Here is a 26,665-nt window from a genome sequence, read left to right as displayed (position 1 = left end):
AGCACAAATATGCATCTTGGGATTTTCTATACTCTTTACATAGATAGCTCTGCTAGTGAATCATTTATACATAAACCAGATTTAAAAGAACTGTTGCACCAGAACTCGAAATTCCATGGAGTTAAACTATGCCAAAAATTAGTTAAGTTAAAAGCACAGCATTAAAATTAATTTTGTATAATAACTGTTTTGTAATATTCCTAAAACATTTTCTTCAACTCAATTTTTACCTACTAGTGTTTGACAATTTGGAGACAGAGGGTTGCACTCTTACATCCTCCAGGAAGCAATCAGACTCTATATTCAACCACAATATCATAATTATAAACCCTTATTAAGATTTACAAAGCTGTAAATAAGCAGTGTACACACACTTTTCTGTTGTGCTGACACGTGCAGTTTGGGTATGTCACAAGTTCTGGAAGGATGGAATTGCTCAATGGGAAAAAAAGGATGCATGTCCTGGTACACTCCTACCCAGTAGTAAAGGTTTTACTCGCATTTTTGTTGTCAGCCAAGGTTAAGGACAATTTAGAATATTTAGTTAATCTATAATCTTTTTCTTATCACATGCAGTTCTGAAGGGCTAAGAACAACGCTTTTAACAGACCAGCTAAACATTTTGTACTTTAATATTAACAAGAGCTAAAAGCCTACAAACTTGGGCTTTTGTTGTTATTCTTGTTTTCCCTAAAAAAAAAAAAAAAAAAACAACAAAACACACCAACTAAAAAGCACTTTATGAAAGGTCCTGCATCCAACACATTGTATGTTTTATCATGTGTCAAAGTTAATGCAACTTCGACATACAATGCTGCACTGAGAGTTCAGTTCAACCACTTAAAAGGATAAGTCACAAATACCCTACAAACAGCAAGACACAGCCTAAAATGAGAAAAATGCTTTCAGTTCCTTGCCATTCCACATTCCTTTCTTTTCACCCATTTCTCATTAGTCCTTTCCTCACCTATTGTGTAACAGCACCGTTCCCTGTGATGCTATGCTGCCAGGTACTCGCGCCTCCCTTTTGCAACTGCTTCTAACCCTCTCAACACATGAAGCAGCAGGATGCTGCACAGGGTTGAAGGAAGAAGGATAAGGAAGTTGAAGAAAAAGGCAACATAATCCCCATGCGAAAGGAAACATGAGTATTTTAACTCAAATGCCTTCTGGGCTAAAAAGCTGTCCATAAAGCAGACAGCAAAAGAAACAGTTTCTGCCAGCTGTGAAAGAACATCTAGTGTTATGCTTATTTGTGAGCCAGGTCACAACACAAGGCTGAAAAGAGTTTATTTATGGGAGAACAAGTCCAATAACACACAATCTCCCAAATTTATTTAATTTTCTTGAATCCGATAATCCCCTACACCAAAGCCCTATCATATGAGAGCTAGCCTCGTGCTAGAGGAAGGAATTGTTTATTACATTTTCTCCCACTTGCAGAGGTGAAGTATTCAAGCAATGCTGAGCAAGGTACACATTAGAAGGCATGCAGCACCTCATGCACACAACACCCCCTTTCCTCTTCACAGACTGAAAGGGTACTAAAATACTGAAGTGGGCTATGGGCTTTGATGAGCCTTTCTAGAGTGGTACGAAACTGCCTCCTGCATGGCTGCATATCCCACTTCTCCACCAAAAACCACCTCTCTGGTGACAGTGACAGCAGACAGAACACGTGCCCACGCCCTGACTTTTTCAGTGCAAAGTCCAACAACTTCAGTCAAGTTGAGAAGGGGCTGAATCAAAACACTGAGTTTCTCACATGATCAGAAAGCCACACTCATGCATTTCTCTTTATTGAATCTGCTAAAGGATTGGAAATTACTGACCAAAGGGCTGAGCAGGTGCTTGGATGCAGTAATCTTTTAACACACCAAGGCTAGATTTGCAAAGTATTAAAGCCATGAAGACACATTAAATTTTTGCAATGTCTTTCCATAAATGGTGTCTGAAGTGTTTAAGAACTGTTCCAGAAAATTTTGGAAAGCATCAGGGAGTGGGGTTTGGGACACAGAAGAATGACCAGATCAGTCAAGAAAAGCCACAGACACCTGGCTATTGAAAGAAAAGACAACAATATAGGAAGAGATTTTCTGATGTATTTTAAGAACTTGGCACTTTCACCAAAGGTGAGAAGTCACTGAAGCAAAATAAAAACCAATCACACGTTGCAAGATGTAACTGGAAAGAAACAAACCTCCTGACTGGAGGAAGAACACTCCAGTCATCTGGTTCAACAGACTGCTGCAATGATCAGAGTCCTAACTGTTGCCAAAATAAAGATATTTTTAATCCTGCTTAGTCAGTAGATGTTAACTGTAAGATTCATCCTCCAATGTTTATCTGTCATCCATTGGTCTTGTTTTATTTTGGCTAAATTTACATTTAAGGCCACATTCTGTTTTCATTCCCTATGTGCAAAACAGCGCTGGTCTAATATAACACTAGCAGCTTGCGTGGCAGAACCACTGGTGCCCAGCTATTCACAGGAATGGAAGAGCCTCTGGTCTGCCTCTTGCTAAACTCAAAGAAACAAAACTGAGTATCAAGCAGAGATGGAGGAAAACTTTCTCAAAAGGTAGAACAAGAATACTGAACTCATTCTGCTATAGCACAGGAAAAATTATGAGGATGGTGATTAGACTTAGAAAGATAACATAGCCTTGTGTTGGATTTCTTGCCATCTGACAAACCACGGCCAGAGGGAGACACCTGAAGCCATCTGCAGTCATACCTTCCACTGTGTTGTAAACAGCATGTAACTGCTCCGGCTTCTACCCTGATAAATTCCACATATCCTACAGTACATACACAGATGTTTACATAATTACAAGCATTTATAAAACTATATAAAGCCAAAATAGACGCTGATATCATAAGTACTATACTCTCTTGCTATTGTGTTACAATTTAAATGCTGAGCATTATTGCTTAAGTGAGAAATTTCGTAAACGTAACTTGGCTCTCTTCCATCCTGTGTCAGAAGACCTTTACTACAGCAAAACTTCTTGGTTGGCACTGACAGATACATCCCAGTATTGTTCCACATCAGCATTAGAGCTTGCAAGATGAGTATGTGCTATAACAGACCATAAACATATATGGATTCCAGCTACATACGTTAGAATAAGGCAATACATGAGTACAGTTACGCCAGTTATGCTGATTATTCGAATAATGCTGTAGCCTACTGAAAAAACACAGCGAGAATTTAGGGGGCCAGAAAGTAATTATTTTATTCCCTTTAATCTCCACATTCTACACAGTAACACCAAATAGAAAAATATGGGAAGCAGTAATAGGGGGGTTGTTGAAAGCTGCTGCTATCATTTAAAGGAACAGTGCATTCAAGATCAAAGAGTGTTTAAATATCAACCAAACACTAACACTCTTTCCTGAATAAAATGTAATCTTGGTGAACCCATAAGGCAGAGTCATTTCAAAGTCTTACTTTCTTAAAACACTAGAAGAAATCAAGCATCTGCTAAATGTTTTGACCAAAAGATGGAAGAGAAAGACAGACACATTTTCATAGGGAGAATGGAGGGACATAAGGACACTGGGGCTTTTAATTTTCTTTCTTTGTTAATTTTGATATCAATACAATGTATTTTTTTCACCTCTGAATGTAACTGCTTAAAAGCACACCAGAAGGAAGAGGAGCAGCTGCCAGCTCCCTGACTTTGTTCTGAAATGCTACAGTAACAAGCACTCCCATCAGCTGGTCCTGGCCAGACACGTTGCTGGTGCCCCACACAAATACCTCTACGTTTTTCCATTTGGATTTGGAGGAAAACATTTTTGTTCCTTATCTGAGTTTGCTGAGCCAACACGACACCATTAGTTGCTAGGCAGTGGCCTCACTTACAGCACCAGACTCCAATCTCTCCCTTTACTCTAAGATCAGTACTAACTTCAGCGTTATCCACCTAAACTAAAACTCTTGCATGAAGCAAGACAATACTGCTTCTTAAGGCTATCCCAGATCTCTTTTTGCATGGCAAGAGAATTATCTGCTTGCAACAGCCCTCTGTATTAGCATTAATATTTTTCTATAGCAAAATACAGATTTCTACATCAAGCTTCGCTTTTACTGTATCATGACGACTCTAAGAAGAACTGGAATTACACCGCCATTCCTCATCCCTAACTACAAATCTCATTAACACTAACATATGCTCCAGGAATGGCAGATTTCTAGAGGATTTATTTAATAGAGGTTAAAATTGCTCTGGTCTTGTTCAACAACATTCTCCTCAAAAAGCTGAAAGGTTAACAAATACTTAGATTTAACTACCAAGCTCATCTTCAAGCCACGTTACTACTTTAAGGTCTAATATTAGACTTCTCTATTTTCTTCACAGTAGGCCAAGATTGGGCAAGCTACACACCGTCATGAAACAGGCAAGGACAAGCTGAGTGAGAATCGGCCTCTCCCCTGTTCTTCCCAGGCATCAATTTCACTTGCAAGAGTTAACGAAGTCGCTTCAGAGGAACACAGTACTTAAAACAGTTTGTCCAAGAGCTGCAATACAGACTTGTGTGATGTTTTGTATAAAACACATGCCATCTCAATGCTTACAAAAGCAACTCAGTGTTTCTCTTCTGTGTCCCCTTTAGCAAGGTGAACAATGGATCTAGTATAATCCATGACACTGAGAACATGAACAGGATTTAGTCATTACCTTAGTAAGGTGGATAAACAGGATTTACTTATCAACTTAGCAGATGCAAGCCATGTGGTAGATTCTTAAGAGCAGTAACATGTTCTAACTCCCTAAAACCAAATAAACCTTTTACTACTCATTTATATCTAATAAGTATATTTCAAGAATCATCAAAAGAGAGGGGGAAAAAAAGAAAAAAAAAAGACAATAACGCTAAAAGAAAGTTACTCATTTCCCTCCAAAACCAGAATGGAAATCAAGTTCAAAGACTAAAAGGTTTCTGGAGTCACGTTTTGACAATGTTACGTTACCTATGGCAACTCATGAGTTTCTGAAAGCTTAGCGAATTCAGGTATGAGGATTAAAAATCAACTAATCACTGACTTGTCACGTAGCTCTTAACTTTTTCTTTTCCCCCCAAAGCATAATACAGTGTAAGCGTATTTGGACCATCCCACACCTTTAAAACAAATAAGAAAAACCACACCGCCTCTCTGTTTCAGTTTAATTCAACTGGCAACACAGCATTCAGCTCCTGCTGGCCCCAAAGGCACCTTTCCAGCCACAGCTCCTGAGTGTCCAGCAGTTGACAGCTTCACACCCTCTGCATTCATATGCTCAGGCCTGAAACATAAGATGTGTTCTATTATCTACCAAAAACCCTCAGAAATTTGGTGTCAGAATGAAGTTACTCTAGGTCAAGTTTACATGTGCACATGCACACACAAATGAGTTTAGTTTTTCCAAATATAATGAAAAAGAGGAAGAGCTAGCAAACAGCAATAGTATTTCAGGAAAGTCTTTCAAACTTTAACATGGAAGGGGTTTCATTACCAAATTTAGAAAAAAAAAAAAGCTTTGCATTTCAACAACAGAAAAAAGGAAATTGCAGGAATAAAATGGGAAACAAACAACCCTAAAGTAACTTATATGTAAATACAAGAAATTAATAACAATTTTAGGAATCTTAATCTCTAATGGAATTTTTCTTTTTGTCTCATCAAAGACAGAAATTGATGTCGTTCTACTGTTACACCAAAAGTCCAAGTTTTTTCACAACTCTCCTAACTAATGACAACAGGAAGTGAACACCTAGAAGCCAAAAAAGAAAAGCATGTTTTCATTCTCCAACCTAAGAAAAAGAAAACTGAATATTGGGGAAATTAATATAATTCTTCAGAACAGTGCCTCTATTAAGAACTGACTTGTCTTAAATGTTTGTTTCACAGTGTTTGACATTCTCGATTAACAGTTTTAGCACATGCTGGGGTCATTGTGGCATAATTATGTGAAAAGTAAAAACAGGCTATTTAGCCTGAACAAGCCCCATGTAAATGGCATGGCAGAGATATATTAACCTTCTCCCCACTTCTTAAGAGATAGAACCACCCAATTTTTGCAAGATTTCTATTTCTATTTCATATGTTAATTCTCTTATATTTTATGATTTTCCTTCTTTCAAATGCGTAATCCCATAGTCTCAGTGCCACTATTTCTCCACATCAATCGAAACAGGCAAGTTAAGAGAGCTTTCAGATTTTAGCAGAGTAGACTCTTATTTTCATAGATATGCAAAATGGTTTAGATGCCATAACCTCCAACCATTGTTTTCTCCTATAGAAAGTATGCAGCATAATAATATAAAACACGTATCGTCTTACCTACCTTCTCTAGTTCTCCAACTTTTACCAGTGAAAACAGACTCAAGTCTTTTCTCCTCCTTCTACCTTTGCAAATACAAGGGTACAAACTCCACATTCCCCCAACATCAAGAAACAACCAATTACCATGTTAATTACCATATATGAAATATCACAAAGTAGCATCTTTTCTGGGTATGGGCAAACTGCCAAGTCATGCTGGCATTGTCCCTCCCTGCACCACACCTTCTTGAGCTCTAGTTATTTGCCTTTTTAGCTAGATCTTTGAAATCAGCAAGCCAGCCCTACTCCACCCTGCCAAGGGCATTTTCCTCTTTGCATCAAGGCGTCAGGCAAAACAGCACACTTAGTATCTCGGTGGAGATTACGGCTCTCCTAGAGCATCTCCAACAGCTCTTACAAAAGAGTGCACCCCTCTGCCAGCTCAGATGGTGACTAAATAAGTTACAATTTATGAAAGAAAAAGACAAGCTACAACCCTGCCAATTAATTCATTGCTTCAAGGGTGGAGAACCATTCCTGCAACCACTCTGACATAAGACCTGTATCCTAAAGACTCTGCTGAAGAGTCAGGCAACTGTGATGGAAGTTACTGTGGAGTACCACAAAGATAATTTGCCTTCAAAGGAATCATAACCATCTTCCTGATCCTTAAAACCTCCATGTTTCTGACAATAAAACAGACCAAAAGAAGTAGTAAATTAGGAAGCAAGAACTAAGAAAAACAAATTCGCAATGCAGAAAACTATGACAGCATTCCACCAAATTCACATGGTTCCCAAAAGATAAAAAGTAGCAGTTCAGGATTTGCTGCAAAGGTTTCCCTATATCATGCTGCACCAAACGGTAGGTAGCAAAATGTACACCAATGTTCTGTATATAACCTGTTCCCAAAAGAAAACTCTGCATCAATCCAGAATCGACAGTTTGAATACACGATACCAAAATGGCTGTACCATCAAGCTTTCACTGGTAAAACATTTTACAATACCTTCAGCTGTGTAAGTAGCACAGACCTGGAGACTGTCTTCCAAAAGTAACTGAATTAGAAAATGTGAGATGAAAACATTCCTTTCCAAGATCAGGATTTTACTATTATTAATGTAAAGATGTATGAATTCAGAAGATGAGATTATACTTCTAGTAGTGAATTTTCTAGCAGAAATTCAAAATTGACTTGTCTTTTATAAGACAACTCTGATCACTACATAGAATATAAATTTCCAGTATTCTTCAATTCTTGTCAAACACCACAAATTTGAAGGCACTCCTGCATTTATTCATGGTTTCTTTACTCATATTTATTCTGTAGGATGACTATGTTCCTGTTCCACAAACCATTTATATCCTAAACGAAGCTATTGATGTCTCAAGGAAAATTTGCAAACAAGCAAGGGTGTTCACTAGCAAGTAAATCAGAAGACCATACTGCTTAAGGATGAAAAATTGTGCTGGATAACTGAAAACATTCTCCTCAACTGGTAAATTCTGTAAAAGACACAAAGTAGTTACTGGAAAAAATGTATTTATTGTACAGATACTTATTCAACATCAGCATTATGAATATTTTAATTCAGGAGTATTGCTTTCTTCCCAGACTTATTTCCCACACAATAACTAAAATCTTTACATAAACCAGAATATATTTTGTTGAAATATTATTTTGATTGCAAAAGAAAAGGTCAATTCACTGTTAGGGTGGGAGCTCAATTTTGCCATTATGTTCTCCATCTTATAAAAAAGTTTTGTGGTTGGTGGGCAAGCCCACATAATCAAATCTATACTCTGAATATGGACAACAAAGCACAAATCACGGAATCATGGAATATTCAGAGTTGGAAGGGAACTCTAGAGATCATATAGTCCCAAATTCCCTGCTAAAGCAGGATTGCCTAGAGCACATTACTCAGGACTGCATCCAGGCGGGTCTTGAAAATCTCCAGAGAAGGGGATTCCACAACCTCCCTGGGCAGCCTGTGCCAGTGCCCTGTCACCCTCACCGTAAAGAAGTTTTTCCGTGTATTTGAACGGAACCTCCTATGTTCCAACTTGTACCTATTGCCCCTCATCCTGTCACTGGGTACCACTGAAGAGTCTGGCTCTAACCTCCTTCAACCCACCCTTTAGATACTTGTAAACAATAATAAGGTCTCCCCTCAGCCTTCTCTTCTCCAGGCTAGAGTCCCAGGTCTCTCAGCCTTTCCCCATAAGGGAGATGCTCCAATCCCTCAGTCATCTTAGTTGCCCTACGCTGGACTCTCTCCAGTAGTTTCCTGTCTCTCTTGAACTGGGGAGCCCAGAACTGGACACAGTATTCCAGTTGCAGCCTCACCAGTGCAGAGTAGAGGGGGAGAATGACCTCCCTCGACCTACTGGCCACACTCTTCCCTATGCAGCCCAGGATTCCATTGGCCTTTCTGGCGACAAGGGCACATTGCTGGCTCAGTCCCTCACAGCTCATCTTAAATGAAATCTCTTCTGAATTCAGATCACTTTACTTTTCAAAATCTAAATGACTAACAGGACATGTCTACCTAATTTCTTCAGTTATCAAAATTCACTCATGGCAGCCAGGTAAAGTTGATACATCGACACAGCAGGAGGACCTCACCAAGGCACAGAGATTTTCCCCCGTCATGAAACAGGACTGACTTCATTATTTGAGGTTTATTGTTTTAGAAAGCACACCTGCAAGTGAAACGATGTGGTTGAGAAAGTTGGAGGGGTAGCGCAGCTCAGCCTGGGATGGGAAGGTCACAGCAAACATGCCAGCTTGCAGGTTTTTCTCATGCCACATTTGCTGCCATTGAGCATGAACATCATCTTGGAGAGTTCACATCAAATAAACAGTTTCAGCAAGATCTTTTTTTCCTCCACAGCAGCAAGCAAGGGAGGGGAAAACAAAACAAACAACCCAACCTTTCCACAGAGTTTGTAGTTAAATGAATACTGAACAGGATTTCGTGCAATAAAGGCCTTTTTCCAGACAGAGCTCTCTGCCTGCTTAGTTCCAGCCATTTGCAAACAATGCAAGTGTTAGTGCTTCTCATGAGAAGTCAGAAGACAACTCCATAATGGGAAGTGGGCAGCCAAAACACAAGGAGAGCTGGTAGCAACCTCCCTAATGAATGACTAGAGCAAGTATTTTTATCATCTTTAAAAGCACATGCTGTTCAACTGACAGTTTGAAATACTTTATGAAGCTGTATATCAAGTCAGCAGAAATGTCAACATTAAACATGAAAACCTTCGCAAAAAAAAAGAAAGAAAAAAGCATAATTCACAATGTTTTCTCTCTTCAAAATGGCAGATATCTCAAAACATTGTCACTTCTCTGGAATTACTGCCTGTTTGAACATTTGTACACGTAGACAAAAACCCACAAGGAGATCAAACTTTCAAGATACTGTGACTTCTCCACAACAAAACATGTCCAAACACACACTCAGCACACCCACACACATATAGTGTTATACGACACGGCTACCAAATACTTTATCACCAGTAAGACCATAAAAGGTTGAGAAAATAAAGTTACATTTTCACCAGTTCCTCTGCTCATGAGTCATGAAAATTAAGCAAAATTCTTTCAATTGGCTGAGAAAGACCTTAGATAGTATAGCTTTAGTTTCCCAAGTGCAACAGGATTCAAGTGGGAGAGGATGGAGGAAAACACAATGAGGAATCAGACAAATGAGCAGCTGAGACTTATAATTCAACAAGTAATGGCCAAGTGCCCAACCTTCAGGCTTATGTATTTACTTATTTATTAAAAGGTGAGAGTATGAGTGCATTTTGGAAAATAATTCACAATTTAGTGCATTTCTACACAAAAAAAAAAAAATTAAAATCCAAGTTTAAAACGCAGGGGATAGGAATTCTGGCAAGATTTACATTGAACTCCTTTTATTGATGTACAGACTTTTTTGTCCACTGTAGGCAAGCCAGGGTGAATCTTCAGCATCAGGAAGGATGGGATGACCACAGCAGGCCCCCAAAGAGGGAAGAATTCAAGAATAAACTTTGCTGTAGCTAGTCACAGAAGTGAAATGAATCCAAGTTTTGACAGAGAAAACAGCTGGCAGCAACTGTGGTACTGAGGACAGCCTGTACTTACATCATATATAGCTTCCATAAAAAGCACTGGACAGCATTGCAGTGGGTAGCTAAACTAGATGTCCAAATTAAAAAAAAGGTTTTACTACACACTTTTTCAAAACTGTCAAATGAGGATTTTACATGTAAATCAACACAACAGTTGTGTGTCAAAAGGCAATTTTTCTGATAGCTCTCACATGAGCTTTATCTGGATAAACCATATTAAAACTGAAGCTTCTAATTAGGTCAGACCGAAACCATATACATACATCACAGAATATGTCAACATCTGTATACTGAATACAGGATTCCTTTAAATAAATAGAAACAGCAGAAAGCATTGAACTACAGGAAACGTGAAAGCAAAGGATGAACCTCCCACTCCCCTTTCATTGCTTTCACTGTTGCTCTTTTAAAGTTGTTGGTAGAGGAAGCCCTGACACTCCAGCATCATTTCACCTGCCAGCTCCTCTGATTACTGCAGTTTATTTGCCTGGGCAGAGGAATAAAGTTATTGCTCCTGCCATCAATAATCACTAACAGACCTTGCTAGGAAATATTAAGTTTTTTATTTATTCAACTATGTAGTACGGTATATGCCAAAAGAGAAATTTTACTTATCTCTGGTCTGGACAGTTGTGCAATATTTGAACTCTATGCACAAAGAAATCCTGTAATTCCTCTGTCAGTTTCAGATTAGAAATTTTACAAGAGGTCAGTGAATCAATTATAGGATATTACTATGTATGCAAAAGAGACACACAGTCCTAGCTACTAACTCTGTTTAGGAGAAAGGCTTTGACCTTAAAGTTACCAACACACAAGCATGTGAAAGCCTCACTGCTCTGGGATTTCAGTACACTTCTCCAAAATGAGTGTCCAATCTGGATATCAGTAGCAACTGGCTCCCAAATCAAAGACCATTAAATGATCAAAAAACAAAACAAAACAAAACAATTGAGCAAAAACAATTTAGGATAGTCAACAGCAACCACCACATCCTCACAGGATGCACAAGGCATGAAAGAAACATCACTGTATCTGTACAACACAGGGAGTTAATGCACAGCATGTGCACCTACATACACAGAATTGTTCTACGAAGAAAAAAACCCAAATCACTTAAAATCAGCTTAAAAGAAAAAAAGAAGGTATGCCACACCTTCTATGATAATTATCTTGCAATAGGATCATGGAAGAGCACTACTAACAAATCTACCTGGAGAAATGCTAGTTAGAAAGCAGATCAAAACCACAAGACACTTAAAAGTTGTTCTCAATAGCCAGGAGACAGACCTCAGGTTTGACAACTGTGAAAAACTCTTAAACCCAAACCAGTGCTGAGAATAAGCAGGAAACTAGTCATCACTACCTTCCTAACATCGCAAATTCGGCAGTGCAGAACAAGCCCCTTTACAGGGTAGCTGTGGCTTGCCAGGGAGGTGTGCTCTGAGAATAAATATCACCTCCAGCTCCACTTGGTACTCAGCATAAGGCCTAACATCTCATGCCCCGCTGAAGGCAAAGGGCACTTGCCACCCTCCCATGAGACCTTCCCACATATATGTTGTACTGTAAGAGTTTCTTTAAACTGGCATAGGGAAAAAAACACCACAGCATGTCATCCACGGGGCTACCCAGCTACTCTGCCACTCAGAGCAGTGAGCAAACTGATGCCACAGCTGCTGGGGCAATAGAGAGCAGCAGGAAAACAGCTGCTGCCCTTTTATTAGAGGGAGCATAACTGCACCATTGCTAAGCCACTCTGCACCATTTTGTCTATAAAGGGTCTGTACAAGCAGTTACTGCCAGGCCCTACCACACTGAAGAATTTATAGCCTAAAATTATCTACTCCTTTTCTTCAAATTCCCAGTCCCACAGAGACTGGACTTGTTCTGGGGAGGTATGAAGTAACAAATAAAACTTTATTTACCAAAACTCATCACTTGAAACCTTATGCTGAAATTATACATGAAGAGATTATTGCTACTTTATATCATGCAGCTAGCAGTATAACATGGACAGTGAGACTGAGTGCACCCTCAGCAAGTTTGCCAATGACACCAAGCTATCTGGAACGGTCAACACTCTGTAGGGAAGGGATGCCATCCAGAGGGACCTGGACAGGCTTCAGAGGTGGGCCCATGCAAACCTTCAACAAGTGCAAGGTCCTGCACATGGGTTGGGGCAATCCCAAGCACAAATACAGGCTGGGCGGAGAATGGATCGAGAACAGCCTTGAGGAGAAGGGCTTGGGGGGGGGGGGTTGGTGGATAAGAAGCTCAACATGAGCCAGCAATGTGCACTCACAGCCCACAAAGCCAACTGTATCCTGGGCCGCATCAAAAGAAGAGTGGCCAGCAGGTCAAGGGAGGCGATTCTGCCCCTCTACTCCACTTTCATGAGACCCTACCTAGAATATTGTGTCCAGCTCTAAGGCCTCCAACATAAGAAGGACATGGACCTGTTGGAGTGAGTCTAGAGGAGGATTCTGGATGATCAAAGATGATCCGAGGGCTGGAGCACCTCTCCTATGAAGACAAGCTGGGAGAGTTGGGATTATTCAGCCTGGAGAATAGAGGAGGCTCCAGGGAGACCTTATGGCGGCCTTCCAGTACCTAAAGGGGGGCCTACAGGAAAGATGGGGAGGGACTCTTTCCTAGGGAGTGTAGTAACAGGATGAGGGGTAGTGGTTTTAAAATGAAAGAGGGTAGATTAGATATTAGGAAGAAATTCTTTACTGTGAGGGTGGTGAGACACTGGAAGAGGTTGCCCACGAAAGCTGCAGGTGCCCCATCCCTGGAAGTGTTCAAGGCCAGGTTAGACAGGTCTTTGAGCAACCTGGTCTAGTGGGAGGTGCCCCTGCCCATGGCAGGGTGGTTGGAACTAGATGATCTTGAAGGTCCCTTCCAGCTCTAACCATTCTATGAGTCCATGATTCAAATGCAACAGTTATTTTGGTTATCAAGGAAACAATAAAATAATTTGCAGCATTATACTACTAAAGCATTTAGTGCAGCAGCACTTTGTGAGGTTTGGGGATGAAAACCAGGAGAATTTACAATTCCTTCTCTCTGACATCTAAGGAAAATTCACAAGATCTATTGTCCAACTGGGCTCAGACAGCACTGGGAATAAAAGGGTGGTCTGTCTGACTGCAGGCTGACCACTGAATATTCATCAGCAGCATATGTTAATTATTCAACTTGAGACTGTAGGATAAACACTGCATGTCTATCGTTCTGCACTCCAGCTGTACTGGCTTTATAGCTCAAGCTTTAGCACTCACTGGTACAAACTGTCCTGGCTGCTCACAAAATTTCAAATGTGCATGCCTTTTAAATCAGATTATTTATTCATACATCAAGCTTGGAAACAAGCAGAAAACAACCAAGATGATGGAAGAAAGGAAAGTAATTAACAAACAATCCCTGACGCCAAACAAAACAAAAATTTGAAAAAAAAGGCACCAAATATGAAATATTATGACAACTGTGGGGCATAATTGCCTGACTAGATCTAAATTTTGCTAGGCTGATAGGAAAGACTAAGTAGTTGTCCTCTGTTTGTCCTATGCTCTGTCCCCCCAAAACATTACCAAAAAAATAGAAAATGTTACCAGTTAAAATCATCATTCAACTACCTAACTACCATGTGGTTCACCTCAGTTTATGTATTTAGAGTACAAAGTCAACAAGAAAGCAATTTGATTGTCAGACATTTCAGTGAAAGGGGCTCTTTCATAAACTGTCTTAAAAATAATAACCAGATTTAAATAATTAGTTTTATGTGGATCTAAAGAGATGGTGCTAAAATACTCTCCAATCTCTCATTGAGGCAAATCAATAGACTTTCAGTCTTAAGTGACCAGCCTATGTCTTTTTAAATGGAAATGTAAGTGACCAGACTGCTACATGGAAACTACTGATCTCTGCAAAGAAAAAACACGTAGGCTGTTAAGGAAAAATATGTACTGAAGTGTTTTTTTAAACCTTTATTTCAGTATATCACAGGCCTTTAAAAAAAATAAACACTTCGTTTTTGAAAGCAAAGTCACTTTGAGTCACAGATTCTCAAGTCTCTAGAGGAAAAAGGATTAGCAGGGTAAACTGACCATATACCAGGAATCTACAGTCCAAAAATCTCAGTGTAACAGCAGTAGAATCATAGGGTTTCTGTGCAAAAGAGGTGCAGCAGAAAACCCTAGCCTAGCAAAGCCACATTTAAGATAAACTTTGGGGCCTTGAATGACAACACTCATGCTGGACACTCTGGTTACTGCATCCTTCTGTAACGATTTGCAGCCTCTCTCTCTTAGGGAGATGGATGTTTTTTCTCTATTTTTAGTACTTTCTTTCAAGGAGGAAAAAAGAGATAGGAGAACATAATTTAAAATAAACTAGAAATTAGCCTGGACAGTAGAAGAAACCCCTTTCTCCTTGTTTAAAGCCTTCTAATTAGCACAAGTGACAAAAATGGCCACAGAGGCAGAGAAGGATATATATTCCTGAAAGCATTAGAAGTACATAAGGAAGACTAATTGATGTTGCTACAGAGTTACTTATAAACATTAAGAAGAACCTGATTTTTTGTTTTTAAGGGTTTTTTTTTTTAGTCTTCTCCCATCTATTTGACTTTTTGTATTAAGTAAAGAAAAAACCCTGTATCTTTCCTAATGCAAAGTCCCTTGATTTCTCATAATTTTTTATATTCCTGCTGCAAAACTAAAACCTTTAACAAATACTTATCAAAGTTCCATATCAAAACACACAAATTACCTATGAGAAAAGAGTCATTTGAGCAGTGAAGAACACCCTAAAATTAACCCCACATTTCAACAGATATGGGAGTGGCAGAGTTATTGGACAATGTAAGATACATATTTGCCTAAATTAGGCCTTTCAATCTGGCTCCTTCAGTAGCTTGTTCCTTCCCACACTCAAGGGAAAAGGAAAACCTACAACTCAGGCTAACATGAAAGAGGCACAGACTTTCCATATAATCAAAGTCATAAGCTGAAAGCAAGAGGGCGAAAGACAGACTGACTGCCAGAGCAGTGATTACTCAGCTAAGTCAAGTCACAGGACAGCACGGGTCTTAGCTACAATGCAGCATTTCCCCTCTTCTTTCAGTACCTAACATAGTATTAAAAAAGATGCAATATTAAAAGTTACTTTTGCAATGGAAGACACTGTCCTAGACAACTGAAATAATGCTATTCCCCTCTCCTCCCTCAGAAAGATAAAACACAAAAGGAAGCATTACTAAAACTACCTGAACAAGTTCTGTAGCTAGAGAAACAGCAATCGTAACAGCAGGCATAAAAGTGTTCCCTCAGGTTTTGGTCTCCTGTCTCACCACAACCATGCCCAATCATGCTCAGCAGACAACAGCTATCAAGGTGACCATCTGGTACACAGAATACAAACTAGAGATTTAATCCCACCCCGCCTTTCCAAGTGTCACTGGAATCCAAACACCTTTGTTTTAAATACACACACAAGAGAGGCATGTGTTATATGTACAGCTACATAGACAGTTATAGTGGTTGGACATCCTGCTATGCTTTCTACATTAAAAAACAAAGCCAAAATGAAACAACAAAAAAAATAAAAGTCCACCAAGAGACTCTGCAAACATTTATTTCACAGCTGGTCTCCTTAATGCAAGATAACCATCTATTAGCGTACTTGAAAAGTCTGTTCTTTTCCCTGAAGAACCACCATGAATGAATGCAGTATTCTTGATCCAGCCAACTCACTGCAGCCTCCGCTCTTCAACTGACAAAGCTTGTTCCCAAGATTCTGCTAGTATTTCTCACAAGCAGTTTCAGACGGCTAACTGGAAGAACCTGTGAAGAACATTTTTTAGCTTTGGGAACAGTTTACTTTGTGTGTCTGGAGCACCACCTTTATGAGAAAGCTCCCAAGCACTTGGAAAAATAGCTATACGTTGTTGTTACAGAGCAGTAACATGGATGCTCTGCCAGGTCAAGTTCAGTCCTGCAACAACAGCATGCTCAAGACCTACTCAACATGCACGTATTTAAAAATTAAATATAGTTAGTAGAATATTGTGAAGCAGGTATCCCATGGCAAACTTTTGAAAACTAGCAGTAGTTTTCTGATGAAAGAGAAGAGTCTATCACAAAACAAATAAAGTACACTTTCATTTGCTCAAACCTTATTTTGTGTAATCCACAGGTCCTTCGCCACAAAAGGCGATACAGCCCTAATGAAAGGAGTTAGGAATCCCAGTTTTGTATCTCACTTGTGCTGCACTGCTGCTTTGTAGTTGTGGGACTATGCTATCAATAAAGTGATCATAAAAAAACACAAAAGTCAATAAAAGTTCTGTACAATAAAGGAGCTAGCCTCATTCAATCTACCACATATGGAAATAAGGCAGCAAAAGACTGGAAACCCCAAAGTGTTCAGTGAATGCATTTGCCAATGACATCTGGAAAAGACATTTATTGATTTCTGTAGGAAGCAGGAGCTTCTGACCTAGTCCTAATGATGTAAATCAGAACAGTTTCTAACAAACCAGGGTCTGTAAACTGCTGGCAGGTCACAAAGACAGAAGAGGTCCTCAGAACCACAGTGAACAAACTAGGGGACTGTACTAGCAACCATCCTACTAGGTCACATCATCTAACGCAACATTCTTGTGTTAGGGTGAATGAACGAGAGATGCATTCAAAAGTCAATCATGCTTAGGTCCCCATGAGAAATACAATTTCCAAATAAAAATTGAAGACAAGGCAGCAGTTCATAGCTTCTTGCTTTTTCTTCTGCTCCTCATAAACAAAAGCTCTTTATGAATGTTGCAGAAAGCTGCAACATATGTGAAAGAACCCATGGCCAACTAACACATTTGCTTTAAAATTCCTTGTTAATCTCATTTTCTAGTCCCAGTTAGCATGAAAAAAATAATTCCTACACTAAAAAGTTCCTCAATGCAATTTTTTCCTTCATTTACTAATGTTTCTTCTCATGACTCGGTTTTATACTAAAATTATTGCTGAAGCAGGGGAAAATAACACCCATTTTAACACAGCAGCTGTGACATTCCAAAGCAAATTGGATTCTTAAATAGCATTAAGCTCTACATTCATTAGCCAAGCTCAGAGTACCGTTTTCTACTCTGCCCATTTAAACTGGCACTTTTCCATGATTTACAAGAACAAGATGCAATACACATACACAATCTACAAACGCAACTCAATGAAAAGCAGTCGTTCAAGTTCTAGGCTGTTCCAACCTGTTCCATTGCTGCTCTGAGTATGTCCAGTACAAAACAGTACCAAGAGTCACAGACCATGGCACCTTGCCTCCTTCACAGACTGTCTACGTACAACACCTCTGCTTTTCTCAGACACTTTTCTGGGGAAAGCTTGCAGGTAGGCAAAAGAGAACCTCTTATTACTGGACAGGAGAACAGTCACACAAGTAGCACCTCCCACACTCTGGGGAGGGAGACGAGAGGCAGATGAAGCAACTCAGTGGGGCTCAGCAGCACAGGCCAAGTCACTAGTACAGTAGGTTTGTACTTGCCCTTTCTAGTATCACGACAACTTAGGGTTACCTGCATTTTAAGAAGAATTACAACATCGTAGCAGTATTGTTTCTCACTGTCCTGCACAGATGAAGGCCATGCTGGCACAAAAATCTCAGGCAGGATCAGTCAGGAGCTACATAATAAAGAACATTAAGCCTTTAAAGTTGATTAGCTTCAGCAACTAAGGCTGCTTTATTTTGAATTGGTGCTTTCAGTCAGGATTCAACCTGTTGATAAAGCTTTCGAGCTGTATGCCTACCCTATGCTTCCGATTCTCCAACTGCAGTCCACCGGATGTCTAGTAACCTGCAAAACCTGTTAGATGTGGTTCATCGCGACTCCATAAATTTCTAAGCTCCCCTACCTTTCCTTCCAAAAGACCAAGGTTCACGAGAAATTTTGAGGGTTGACACCAGCCAAAACATAGAGTGGGTTTTGAGTGGTTGCCTATGTTATAAATTCCATGGGAAAAAAAAAAAAATAGCATACACAGACTTGTAACTGCCACTTCATTTCACCTTATGACAGAGGTGTTTTGTAATGCTATTTCAAGAGCAGGAGCATCCAACTAAGAGAAATGCAACAACCCCCATTCTACACAGACTCGCTGACTCCTGTTTACCTTTGTTCTTTGTGTTGACTGAGGTCAAGATAAGAAAATATACAACTGCCAGAGAACAGGTATCAAGGATATTTACTGGACAATAATACCAGCATTACAACTCCATCTCTTCAGAAGCAAGAAATCTACTGAGAAAACTGACTGTAAATTGTTTTGTTTGTTTGTTTTTCCAAATTCATTCCACCAAAGTCAGGATATCTGCAGCTATACCAGAAATAATTATTAAGTTGCATAGCTAAGAAACAGATACTTTGAACCTTCTCGCTTACATGTCTACAAGCATTTTTCAGTTATCAACAAAGGTAAAGTCAGGACCTGAATTCACTGAATAGAAAAAAATAGTCCTGTCTGTTTTGACTATCTGAAGAAATTTCAAAATTAAAACAAGGAGAGGGGAATAGGGAAGAATAAAGAAAAATTAAGGCAAAACACAGGCAAAAATTCGGAGGGTATCTGCCTGATTCAACACATAGATGGCTTGTTTTACTTATCATAGAATGGTTAGAGTTGGAAGGGACCTTCAAGATCATCTAGTTCCAACCACCCTGCCATAGGCAGGGGCACCTCCCACTAGACCAGGTTGCTCAAAGACCTGTCTAACCTGGCCTTGAACACTTCCAGGGATGGGGCACCTGCAGCTTTCGTGGGCAACCTCTTCCAGTGTCTCACCACCCTCACAGTAAAGAATTTCTTCCTAATATCTAATCTAAATCTACCCTCTTTCAGTTTAAAACCACTACCCCTCATCCTGTTACTACACTCCCTAGGAAAGAGTCCCTCCCCATCTTTCCTGTAGGCCCCCCTTTAGGTACTGGAAGGCCGCCATAAGGTCTCCCTGGAGCCTCCTCTATTCTCCAGGCTGAATAATCCCAACTCTCCCAGCTTGTCTTCATAGGAGAGGTGCTCCAGCCCTCGGATCATCTTTGATCATCCGGAATCCTCCTCTAGACTCACTCCAACAGGTCCATGTCCTTCTTATGTTGGGAGCCCCAGAGATGGATGCAGAACTCCAGGTGGGGTCTCATGAGAGACGAGTAGAAGGGCTGCTGGCGACACTTCTTTTGATGCATCCCAGGATACAGTTGGCTTTCTGAGATGTAAGTGAATATTGCTGGCTAATGTCGAGCTTCTCATCAACCAACACTCGCAAATTATATATAAAAATGTATTGTTGGACCCACAGTGTAATCTATTCATTATATAAACATGCCTAAAGCAGACCTTTATGACCCAAATTGACATAATCAATGCATAGTTCAAAAGACTGGAATGAGATTATTGTGGAAGATTTAGTAATCTCACTTTTTCCAACTCTTATCTCTTTGTTTCATTATGCAGTCTAGTGTATCAGGAAGAGTTACACTTTGTGTCACTATCACAGGATTGTACTTCAGTCATAAGCATGCAGCCCGAACTGCTTGTGGGCTGAAGAATTGAAACTTGTTGGTTTTTTTTTTTAAATTTTCTTTTAATGACACTGGAAGACTCCACCTATCTATGGTCCAAACATTAAGATAATTACTTACATAAGGCATTAGGAAAGATACTGCACTCAAGTTTTGCAATGAACGGCATCTTGAATTACACTCGGACTACTAAATGTGAAAGATCATGTAGTCCCCTGCCTTCCTCCACCAATTCATTCACGTGACAGCAAGCAAGCAGCTCTGAAGAGAAGCACACAAAAGTCCAGCCAGCTCACTTGCTTCCACACTATGAAGTAACATGAAATACATGTCCCGTCGCACAGCCCGTTTCCACTTCAAAACCAAACACTGATGACCTGTACTTTCATTAACTGCTGTCTTGTTGATCCCAGAGCATTTAACACATTCAAAAGCCAGAACAAAGTTCAAACCAGGATGATAACCCCTGCACACGTGACTGCTCAGTATCTGAGGTGGGGAAAGGTCTACGCACAGAAAGAACACTTCTCTGCCCCAGCTCACCAAGTATTTCCAAAAGTAGATCAGGGAAAACGTGACAGTGCATTCAGTGCAAACAAAAAAGCAGTTTGAAACACAGAATTCAATTCTCAAAGGATATAACTGGCAGAAATACATGCAGAAAAGCTGTTATTCCATTAATGCCCCAAACAAGTATTTCATAAGGCATCTCAAAGTCTTTGTATCCATTACTCTCGTCCCCGCTAGTAATGTTAGGAGACGATGTATGCAAATAGATTTAAAAAAAAAAAGAACAAAGTTTTCATTTTCAACACCAACAGAACTGAGACACACTTTTGTGACATAAAGCATGTACACATAACCGTATTAGAAACAGTGTGTTAGTAATTTAAGCAAAATAGCACCTTCAGTGGGCACACCTGAAATTCCTGACCAATGTGCAGCATTACCCTTGTTTCTGATACTTCCCCCATGTGCAAATGTAACTCTACAATTAAACATGGGACCAAGATGTGAACAGACATCCCTGAGCTTGCGCAAATCCTGCGCCTATGGGAAAAGGACGGCCAAGGACACGCAGCACACATAAAGGAAGCAACCCACCGCGCGCATTCTTTTAAAAACAATAGCTAACTGATGCTGCAGTACTGCAAGGAAAACTGGATTCAAACATGAAGCAAGTCTAACCTGCTGTTGGTTAAAGATAACTCATGAACCCACAGCAAGACACACACAAAGGATGACTCTGATGACATCATTTATAGCAGTTCAGCAGCTGGAAAATGCCACACACATTGGTGTTCTGCACACACACCACACAGCTGAGAGTCCCTTGGCTGGCTGCAGCCCCACCACAGCACTGGGCCATATCTTCTTCCCAAATCAAAAAGGTATCTGCATGCTGTAAGTGGCAAGGGTCTTGTTAGCATAGCCCTAGCTGCAAACTACCTGCCCAGCTTCCATACGCGTGCCACAGTTTGATTATCCCAAGCTCAGAACAGCTGTGGTTAGACAGAAATTTTGAAGGAGCAGGGCATAATGATTTCATGCTAGCAAAACACACTGAGAAAGTTAAAAGAAATGAAAGCAATGCATGTCTACCAGTACTCAAGTACCTTGACATAAATTGTGTTTAAAAGTAGAAATAAATATATTGAATTAGGAAAGCTGGCTTCGTGCACAAAGTGAAAGAACAGGACTCAAGAGACTTAGTTTTATGTTCCAGCCCATGTATAGACTTTGACAAAGTCACTGACTCACACTGTGCCCCAGCTATTACATGGGAAGGTAACTCCGCCTCTAGGGTATCAGCAGGCTAGAATCAATTACTGAATAACATACTCAGCTATTCAGTTCGCTAAGTCTTACTCTCACCACTTCTGCTACAGGTACATTGGTAATGAAACAGCATACAGCTATTTCGCTAGTGTATACCTATGCATCTTAAATACCTGGTTTTTAAAACAGAGGGTAGAACTTACACTGTGTGTATGTTAAAAAACATTAATTATTCTTCAGGAAAAAAAATACACAAAACTACAATTAAAATCTTTGAAAAAAGACATCTAGATTATAAAAAATAGCACTTTCAGGACTGAGGGATCTCTCTTTTCAGGCAAATCAGTCTACAGACACTGGCATAATTCCTATGCAACCTGGAGGCAGAACTGTAACAAATATTTGATCAGATCTTCCACTATAAGAAATAGATAGCCACTATAAATCTTAACCTTGATGACTCAATATAGCAAGGTCAAAGAAGCAGTAGCTTCAACTACAAATAAAAAAATTAGTATCCTCATCACCATTCTTCATTCATTTTAAATGTCAACAAACCAAACTAAACATAACCTCCTATTAAGGCAAGTGTCTTCACGTATAATGTTTCATTTCCTGGCTCTATTTTGCAATAACATTTTTCAAGAATTTTGTTAAAAAGTTCTTTTTAACAGTACAACAGAACAAAAACAGATGATGCTGCAACTCTACATTCACTTCTACATAATGTTAGATAGAAAACCTACTATATGGTAACTGCCAACAATTTTGGGGTTTATTATCCAGATCATCGCATTCGTATCTGACCTAAATCACAAGCAACTAACCAGATGTTTAATCCTCTAGCTGCCAAATTCTTCATCATGCTGTGAAGGCATGCCCATCAAGTCACATTCACATTGTGCAAATATGTGAGACTACTAAATCAGTATTTATTAAAAACTTTAAAAAGTTAGCAATTAAGGGGCTTATTTTAGTAACTTAGGAGTCATGAAAGCTGGAAACAGTCTAATGAGCTCATAGCTGCACCTGAAGTTCCTCCAGCATTTTCTAAGTATTAGTTGTCACGGTTTCCATTCTTGCATACCATGATGTGTCGTTGGTTCACTATATACTCTGACAGTTAAACTACATACAGAACTTCTACAAATGCTGGTATCCTCTTCTTCAGTACTGACACGATTCAACTAATTGAGGAGATGGAAATTTCACTAGGCATCGGGCAACATGATTCCCTATCCATTCTGCTCACTCTCTTCATAGTGCACAGGTTACCTAGATATGAATTGGCAAAACCAGAAGGCATTACAACACATTCCAGGATATCCAGTCATCTTCAACGAAAAAAAAGGTTTTGATCCTTATATAAGTAATATCCTAACATTTTTACATCACTAATTCTTGCATGGATCATTTCTTCATTTCTGTACCTACTATTTACACACTAGTAAGAAACTCCCTTTCCCTGACAAGTTTGATTTATACTTGGTTTAGGAGAAAAAGAAAAAAAAAAAAATAAAAAAAAAGGGTCGAACATCATCATGGAAATCAGAGAGAAACAGACAAAAGGAAAAACCAAAAGAACTAACAATACACTAGGGAAAAAAAAATAAAAATCACAGTACTAATTCCTGTGATACAACTTAAATAATATGCTGCGATACAGCCAAACAGACCAAACGGAATAAGACGCAAACATTTGTTCCAATTTATCTTCTATTTATTTGAAACAGCAATGGGCTTGATGACTCAATAAACCAGGGTTAACACTTCTTCAGCGAAGCTTGACTAACCTCCTATCAGCTGGACCAAAGGAACCTCTGGCTGATCATAGCACAACACAGTATTGAAGCAATCCAGCAGCCAGATTTGTATAATAAAGAATAGGGGGTGAGAGAGCCAGGTTATCAGCTGGAAGTTGCTTTGGACAGCTGCAAACCTAGATTTTCTTTGGCATTCTTTGTGCTTTCAAAGGGGTTTCAGTCACAGACGTTCAAGTTCTCTTCACGTCCAAGGCTGGACGTTCCAAATGTCTTCACGTTCCAAAACTGGAAGTACCAAAGAAAAAAGGAAACTACATATAATGCAAGTCACAAGCTCACCACATTTTTTTCTTATTTGTGTTTTCTATATTTGAAGTTTCATTTGACTGCAGGAATTTCATAATCCATTCTGCAGCTCCAAGCAAAACATTAATAAGCAAAGCGACTTGTGCGACTCCTGCTACCTGCAGGAATGTGCAATTCAGACAAATGCCAAAGACTGTTCCAATACTTTTTTCCTTGAATTGTAAACTTTTTAATTTGGTTGGCCTTTTCTTTTCTTTTCTAGCTCAAAAAGAAAGTGGAGGAAACAATCATGAAGACAATTGAGCAAATGGCCACCTTTGGTTGAAAGCAACCACAACTGTTTCTGACTATGTGCATTACTGTGGCAAAAAGGCTAAGTGGATAAAAGGCTTTTCCTCTGATAGCAGGAAGTTAAAATTAAGAAAGTCTTAAAGCTAGAAAGCAACAAAAGACACCCATGCAAAGCTCTTTTAAAGGAAAGGAGAAAAGACTCTTTACTCCAGATTGCATCATGTACTTATCTTCCCAGCATCTCTCTTAGGAATTTACTTACAATATGAATAATTTCCATATGAATTGCTCTATTTCATTTATTAGCGAGCTAAATATATATTCATTTGTTAATATAAATGAGAACATTTTGACGTACAGAACACAGGAAGGCAATAAGGGAACAGAAAATAATTCTTTGTGCTTTTTCTGAAACTTAAAAGCTAGCATTTGCACATTGTATATTTCTTCTGCAGAAATAATGCCAGCAGAAATCTTGGGTTGCTAGAGGATTCTTTTATCTAAAACGACAGTTAAATAATCTTGGTCGTGTTATCTGCAGTTTCAGCTATCAAGCACAGAGGCGTTTCTGTGCACTTACGCTTTAGTTGCTTTCTTTTTCTAAATTGCTTCCCTTGCCATTAAAAAAAAACAACAGCTAATACATTCCATGATAGTGTTACTTAATCCAACATTATAATCCATTAAAAAAAAAAAGTGGAAACATTGGAAGTCAATAGTAAATAAAAAAGATAAATGGTTAAATGTTGCTGCATCTGAATCCCCACAGCACTAGGAAGGACTGACAACATAGGCACTTCCTGTGACTATCAAATACTCAAAATCAACCTGTTTGCAATATTTCACAGTGTCTGTACATCTTCCAATCTCTTTTTAATCAAACAAGGAACGCTCTTATACTCTAATTAAATATATAAATAACCATTTGGCATAGAACTATAATCTTTTATTTCAGCACAGAATGGACAAAGTATCTACAAAGCTTTTCTAGATGTTCTTTACGCAATGCTCCCTTCCCAAAAACAACACAGGCAACTCAACACAAACACATTCACTGCTGACAAGCCATGATTTGGCCACATGACTGTCCTCCCTGTATTTCAGGTATTAGCTATGTCAGACCTAATTATCAGAGACAGCTTGATGAGGTCTTTCACATTATTCAAAAAAGGTGCACTTGCCAAAGCCCTAGCAGAAGCCACGGTGTATAACAAATCTCACCCAGCTCAGTTGAGGCTTGCAGTTTTGCTGACAGTTTTTCTGCATAAATTACTCCACATGATCACTGGCTAGCAAGCCTCTAAGAGTACCGCTAGGAATTCAGTCATCCACAACGTGCAAGAAATACTACCATCATGTTTACAATAAGATGTATGAGGCTCTCTTTCTACACAATGACCACTACAGAAACGATACTGGTTTTAATTGTACCAATTGTGAAGGTTTCTCTGTTAGTCTGACAGAGTGCTTCAGGCTATTCTGCCATCAACTGTAAATCCTGCAATTCAAATAACAACTCTGTCTAGGAAAGGACAACATATCAAAGAAGGTATATGGATTGAATTAGAAGTTTTTCTCGTTAGTAAATTTTTCTTCCCTTCATTTTGTGTCATGGATGGGGGGTACACAGATATATGGATACAACACATAAGCACATATACAAATACAAGCGGGAGCTCATAGGATCACAGTATGAACATCACTCATATTACCACCCAAAGTGATTAAATTCAGGCAACGTTTCAAGCATAAGTATCTAACTTAAAAGTGTTACAAGGAAAATTATTCAAGGGGAAGCATATTGGCACATTTGATTAAGCAAGAGTCCAGCATAGTGGATACATGCTGCAGCCTCATACATGCAAGACAGGAAAGCACAATATCCACTTTCCCCAGAGACCTTACAATAAAAGTTCTGCTATAGTTTATACTTCAACTTGCTTGCTTCAGTGCACAGAAAGGAGAGATTATACAAATAATTTTTTAAACAGAAATGACAGCTACATCTTCCAGAAGAGGAAGAAGCGAGGGGGGGGGGGGGGCGGGACGGGGGGGGGGACCAAAAAACAAACAACAAAAACACATTCTGCAAGAACACGTGAGAGCACTGGGAAGCACAGCTCTGCAATCGTTAGTCACATACAGGTTGTGTGAAACACCCCTACATCTGGTGTCTAATAGCAAACCAATTTGTGCTAATGACAGGTGACATACCAATAGCATGGCAACACTAAAATTAAAATGTCTACAGCGTGAAAGCCATTCAAGCATAAAAACTACCATCATACCCAAGATACTACATCACTAAACCACATACAGAAGTCCTGAAAGCCAAGGCAGGGACGGGGATGGAAAAAAGGTTGAGAAGGACGGGGAAGTTCCAGCGCCTGCCACTTTGCACCAAAATCTTCAACATGGGACAAAGTCTCTCACAGACAGGCTCTGGCTCTTACAGAAGTTGTATTAAATGGGGACTAGGGAGTTTGCACTGATAGCAAGAGATAACAT

At 39.4% G+C, this 26,665-nt stretch overlaps 1 protein-coding gene across 1 annotated transcript in view; it reads right to left on the bottom strand.

The window, feature by feature from the left end:
* The window catches only part of ARHGAP10 (Rho GTPase activating protein 10), a gene marked incomplete at both ends in the record, with an annotated part of 154,114 nt that overhangs the window by 110,563 nt on the left and 16,886 nt on the right, over window positions 1-26,665 (bottom strand). The window lies entirely within an intron of this gene.

The sequence above is a fragment of the Vanellus vanellus genome (assembly GCF_965231255.1).
Source record: "Vanellus vanellus genome assembly, chromosome: 4".
Classification (NCBI taxonomy): Eukaryota; Metazoa; Chordata; class Aves; order Charadriiformes; family Charadriidae; genus Vanellus; species Vanellus vanellus.
Note: the sequence above shows the minus strand (reverse complement) of the source record. Positions and strands in the feature narration are given on the sequence as shown.